A 6618-nucleotide genomic window follows, 5' to 3' on the forward strand; every position below is an offset into this window, starting at 1 on the left:
ACACATGTATGTATTACAAAAGAAAATCCACAAATTCATTAGAAATTGGCAGGGCAGGCTGAGGAAGTAGGTAGATGTAAAATGTCTGTAAGTGGCGAAAGAACATAAACCCAAGACTGAATAAACGATGTTAAATATCCATGCCAAGGAGACAAAAATATGTTAGGATACAATTACCATTAAGACACCACAAGCAGGTCCGTATCCTGCCGCGATGACTTAAAAGAGTTGGTTATTAGCCACAATGTGTAGGCAGTCTCATGCCAACGGCCATACCACGTTGAGAACACCGCTTCTCGTCCGATCAGCGAAGTTAAGCAACGTTGGGTTTGGTTAGTACTTGGATGGGTGACCGCCTGGGAACACCAAATGCTGTTGGCAATAATGGATTTTGTTGTGTTTTTGTTTTGTTTCGTTTGTTTTTGTTTGAATGGCTGGCTCCACGGGAAATTCACGGAGTTGTGTGGAATAAGGCCTGGTAAAATGAATTAATATGTATGTCATGTTTAAAACAAACTCGCTTAATATAGATATTGTGTGAGGCTTTATACAAAAACAAACAACCAAAACAAAACATGTTGTATATATATATAGCTTAATCCGGGTTTGAACTCGCAACTCCAAGAATACGCATCACTTATATACACTTTACCACTGGACCACAGCTGCAGGACACTAGCTTGATGCTGAGGTATCAATTTAATGACGTAAATGCCATTTCCACAAATAAATGATAATTTAAAAGTATTTGTAGGTACAAATCTTTTCTGTTTAAAAGGCTACAATATCAGTTACTGATATAATTTGTGTTAATGTTTCTATACTTACAGGAAGGCATATTTTTGCTTATATGTAAGGGGTACGGAGAAGGAATCCACAGACCATCATTCCCCCCCCCCGCCCCCCTTCCCACCTACTACCACTACCACCACCACCACCACTACCACTCACCACCACCACCACCACCACCAATCACCACCAATCACCACCACCACACCTAACCGAAAACCCCCTAACACATCAACCCTCCCCCCAATCAACAGGCGAAATAATAACCCTCAAATGCCTGCCTGCCTGCCTGCCTGCCAATACTAACGGTCTTCTCAGAAAGAAAATCTCTTTGTATCTGTATTACTTGATGAAATGTATGATTCTAATAATGAAAATAAATTTTGATGTCGGTTGTATGAGCATAATGACCAATATGCACATGGTATGAATGAATTAAATAGTGTAGTTTTAAGTAATTAGGTTGTAGACACATTAAGCGGATATGATATTTGACGCGTCCAGAACTGGTGATTTTTGGTTTAGTTTTAAATGCACCACCACCACCACCACCACCACCATTGCTTCCCCAGAGCCTAATTAAGGACCGGTAAAAGGAGTCAATATGTATGTCATCTATAAAACCAAAGAATGAATAAAAACACACACACACAAACCTACATAATAGTATTAGGAAGATTGTATGGCAAAAAAAAAAAAAAGTATTATTCCCATTGGGTCGTTTGAACTCGCGACTTCCAAAACACCAGCCACACACCTTACCACCCAGCCACCATAGAGTTGGTATAATTGTGCAACTTTAGTTATAAAAGTAAAGTTCTCTCACATTGTATTGATAACTTAAAGGATTTTTTTTTTTTTTTTTTTGCATGTACAAATCTTATTGTCTGTTCTATGAAAAGGCATGATGTATATTATGTATTTTTTGAATGATTGAATTGTAGGCACATTAAGCGGATTCGATATTTGATATATCCAGAAAAGGTGATTTCTGTTCAGTTTTAAAATGCATCACCGTTAACGCTAAAGGACTGGTAAAACGACTCGATGTTTGTCATTTTTAAAATAAACACTAAAACTAGGCCCTTAACATATATAATGTTTGAATATAAATTGAATGCATATAAATACAAAGTGGGAGTGGCTGGCTGGCTGGCTGGCTGGCTGGCTGGCTGGCTGGCTGGCTGGCTGGCTGGCTGCCTGCCTGCCTGGCTGCCTGCCTGCCTGCCTGCCTGCCTGCCTGCCTGCCTGCCTTGCCTTGCCTTGCCTTGCCTTGCCTTGCCTTGCCCTGCCTTGCCCTGCCTTGGCTGCAGCTGGCTGGCTGGCCGGCTGGCCGTAAATCAACTCTTAACAACACCACACCACACCACACCATCACTCATCACCCATCACCCACCACCGGCCCCAGTCTCCCAGCCTCTCTTATATACCCGAGCAGGCCCTTTAAATTATTTGAATTGTTGCACTTCGGCCAATGGCAGGCACGATCGCTGCTGCTCAAACATATTCTGGTTCACAAGTATTAATATATATATATATATATATATATATATATATATATATATATATATATATATATATATATATATATATATATATATATATATTCATGAAACACATTAAAACCTTTGATCATTTATTCATTCATTACGTCTAGTGAAGAATTGCTTTTGTTCATTTGTATGATTAAAAATGGATAGAATATGAATTCCTCGCTTAAAGTAAAATATAAAATATATATTGGATTTATATGATTGGTTAATATTCCAAGTGATGCTGAATATCCCCTATAATTTTGTTTTGTTTGTTTGTTATGTACACATTCCAAATGAAATCAATATAAATGTTATTATTAATGTTTGAAAGTTGATTGTCTACTTGAATCTCTCTATTAAAGTGTGTGTGGCTCCGGATGGAGCCTGGTTATGGTATTTGTCGCGGTGGGTGGCAGAAGTGCTTACTTCTTCTCTGTCTTCTTTGGCAAAAGAACTGCCTGAATGTTTGGAAGAACACCTCCCTGTGCAATGGTTACGCCAGACAGAAGTTTGTTGAGTTCTTCGTCGTTGCTGATGGCCAACTGCAAGTGACGTGGGATGATACGGGTCTTCTTGTTGTCACGTGCGGCGTTACCGGCGAGCTCCAGAACTTCTGCAGCGAGGTATTCCATGACGGCTGCCAGGTAGACAGGAGCGCCAGCACCGACGCGTTCGGCGTAGTTGCCCTTACGCAGCAGACGGTGAATTCTGCCCACGGGGAACTGAAGTCCGGCCCTGCTGGAGCGAGACTTTGACTTGCCCTTCACTTTGCCTCCCTTGCCGCGTCCTGACATTGCTGCTGCTGTTGTGGGTTTGTGGTGTTTTATGCCGGCCCGCAGAATCAGAATCAGAATAATACAGGAGAAGATGCCCATAGGGGCGAGCTTGGAAGTGGGGACAGAAGAAGATAAGAGGGGGTGAGAGGAAGAAGATTTGTAAGAGAAAAAGTGCCAGGGCTAAACCCAGCTGCGTGTCGTTAGGTTGCGGCTTTCGAGGCAGGAACTCAGTCGGGTGTTTTCAGTGACAACATCGGGACATCACAAACTCACAACATCACAGTGATTGGCTCAAAAGCGTCAGGGCTGAACTTTTTTACGGATTGTTTGTGCTGGTTGTTGAGAGCTGAATATGTAATGATAGTGGATGCTGGGTGTTGAGAGCTAAAGTTTAACGAAATACAGAGTTAGGAAGAGGATCATGGATGGTAGAGAAGAGGTCATGATTGTTTCGTGGTAGTCTGAGAGTGTGTAGGAGAAAATCAATGTGTTGTTCATGATGAGTGAGTAGTCTATCGATTTGTTTGTCTGATAGAGTTTTCCAGTAGGTATTTAGGGCAGGAATGTTAGTACTTTCATGGAGACTTTGACTGGTATTTAACTCTTGCCATCGGGTGTTGAGTACCCATCTTAGTGCTCTGTTCTGTATTCTTTGAAGTTTTATTTTGTTAGTACGTGCAGATAGAGAAAGAGCTAGTGGAGCGTATGTTAGGAGAGGTCTAATAAGTGCAACCGGCCCACAGATCGAGCTTCGTGTTATATACCCCGCTCAGGATCAAGGGAGTCCGCCACTGACCAATCAGCGCGCTCCGCCACGCGACCCGCTCTGAGCTGAGTCGCGAGCGGGATATAAAAGGAAAGCTCGACTCGCGCAAAGAAAAAAGTTCATTATTGTATCGCAACGCCAGCCAGCACGAGCATCATCATGCCACCCAAGGCATCTGGAAAGGCTGCCAAGAAGGCCGGAAAGGCCCAGAAGGCCATTGCCAAGGGCGATAAGAAAAAGAAGCGCAGGAGGAAGGAGAGCTACAGCATCTACATCTACAAAGTGCTGAAGCAGGTCCACCCCGACACTGGTATCTCTTCCAAAGCCATGTCGATCATGAACTCGTTCGTGAACGACATCTTCGAGCGCATCGCCGCCGAGGCTTCTCGCCTGGCCCACTACAACAAGCGTTCCACCATTACCAGTCGGGAGATCCAGACGGCTGTAAGGCTCCTGTTGCCCGGAGAACTGGCCAAGCACGCCGTCTCTGAGGGCACTAAGGCCGTCACCAAGTACACCTCCTCCAAGTAAACGGCTTACTTACTGCCCTGTGGTGGTGGCTTGGCCTCAAACCAACAAACTCGGCTCCATTGGAGCCACACTTTAATTTCTAAAGAGATTGTGAGTGTTAGACACCAATACTATTATAACAAAAACCTCTGTCACTGAAAGCAAATAGCTATAAAATGAGAATATTTATGAAACTCTCTGTGTTTCTCTCTCTGTCTCTGTCTGTCTGTCTGTCTGTCTGTCTGTCTGTCTCTGTCTCTGTCTCTGTCTCTGTCTCTGTCTCTCTCTCTCTCTCTCTTTCTCTCTTCTCTCTCTCTCTCTTCTCTCTCTCTCTCTCTCAACACACATATAAACACTCGGTATCTTTTTTCTAGAGATTAGAGATTCATTGTTATGTTCCACATTAGGATTACTATGCAGGCCACCCTCTTAAGGTTTGAAAATGTCATGAAAACGGTTAATTTAAAATGTCATCTCCTAACTTAACAGATTAAGCCAGAGGACCAAAAACAGAATAAAACAGGACAGGACAGTATGTCACTTATACAAGCTGCTTTTATTCCTAGTACAGTATGACAATTTTTTTTTTTTTTTTTTTTGGGGGGGGGGAGGATCCTTGGCAGTGCATAAGAACGAAAAGCGACGGCGTTTTGTTTGTAAGAGGACAGGTTGTACTACAAATGACTTGATTTATTGATATCACGTGTACAGTGTATGTATGACACCTAAATTAGTGTATTTATTTATTTATTATATGTATAGATGAAGGTTAATTCATATGACTGATGCTAGGAATGTCTGAAATCTCCTTAGAAGGATATTTTGGCCCTGAGAAGGGCCGAGTTTGGTGTATACTAGGGTGGTCGATTTAGCTTATGCACGCTCTCCACGGATACGGCGAGCAAGCTGAATGTCCTTTGGCATGATGGTGACACGCTTGGCGTGGATGGCACAGAGGTTAGTGTCCTCGAAGAGACCGACCAGGTAAGCCTCGGATGCCTCCTGTAAAGCCATGACGGCAGACGACTGGAAGCGAAGATCGGTCTTGAAGTCCTGGGCAATCTCGCGCACCAGACGCTGGAAGGGAAGTTTCCTGATGAGCAACTCTGTGCTCTTCTGGTAACGACGGATCTCACGCAGGGCGACCGTTCCGGGCCTGTAACGGTGAGGCTTCTTCACACCCCCTGTGGCAGGAGCAGACTTGCGTGCTGCCTTGGTGGCCAGCTGCTTACGAGGAGCCTTGCCTCCCGTGGACTTGCGAGCAGTCTGCTTGGTGCGAGCCATGGTGAACAAATGTGGTTTGTGATGGCCGGAGAATAAAGAATAAAAAGTCCATAGAGCTGGCAAGCAGGGGATGGAAGAACGGGGCGAGGTTGCAGAAATCTTGAGCAAGGATCTGGAGATGAGGTGAAGAGGGGAGATGAAAGATCGGTGGCCCAACCACCGCGGATTAGAACTTGAGTAGATGGAAGTAGAATTGAGTAGGGCGTCATTTGCAGTCCACGCAGAGGCCAGGAACGCAAGCAGCTGGCAGTTGATGGTAATTGAAGGTTGATTACTTCATTGGTTTACTTCTTTCTTGATGGTGGGAGCAAGGTCTGATCTTTGGTCTTTGTTTTCGGCTTGTCTTTCTTGGCGGTCCGACTTCGTGTTGACATTGCTGTGGGATCAATAGCGTCACAAAGAAAATCGGCAGATGAATAGTTGTATTTCTGTGAAGGTGGAGATGTCGTTCCCACAGAGACATCCTCATCTGATGAGTCAGATGAGTACATACCAGGAGATGTGGGTCTTGGAAGTAGTGTTCCTGATGGTTTAGTAGCAGCGGTAGGAATTACTGCAGATGTAGAAGGTTCAGTGGATGTATGTACTGTGGGTGGAGATGTAACAGGAGATGGTGGATGAGAAGTCGTCGGCTTCTGGGTTGCTACCATGCCAGGAGCAGATGTTGCAGCTGCAGTAGGTTCAGTATCGTTCACAGCAATGTCCGAGGCTGGACCAGGAGCTGGAGCATCATCCGACAATGGGTTTGAAGGGTCGGGGACTAGCACAGTGGTCCCTGTAGGTTTGGTATGAAGAGGTGTTGGTTGACTCTGCTGGGTTGAAGGTTCATTGCCCGTTCGTTCTTGAATTTCTTTCTTTATCATAGCGGCGTATTTCGGATATTTCACGTAGTATTGAGGGTCAATAATGGCAGGGTGGAGCATGGTAACATCAGTGCAGTAACGAACTGTGTCAGCCT

At 44.3% G+C, this 6618-nt stretch overlaps 1 non-coding gene across 1 annotated transcript; it reads left to right on the forward strand.

Annotated features, from left to right (window-relative positions):
- The first annotated feature begins 262 nt into the window (after positions 1–262).
- Positions 263–381, forward strand: LOC138354194 (5S ribosomal RNA). The gene has a single exon (XR_011223454.1). It is a non-coding gene; the product is annotated as a 5S ribosomal RNA (ribosomal RNA).
- The last annotated feature ends 6237 nt before the right edge of the window (positions 382–6618 follow it).

This window comes from Procambarus clarkii, chromosome 61, assembly GCF_040958095.1.
Source record: "Procambarus clarkii isolate CNS0578487 chromosome 61, FALCON_Pclarkii_2.0, whole genome shotgun sequence".
NCBI classification, from domain to species: domain Eukaryota; kingdom Metazoa; phylum Arthropoda; class Malacostraca; order Decapoda; family Cambaridae; genus Procambarus; species Procambarus clarkii.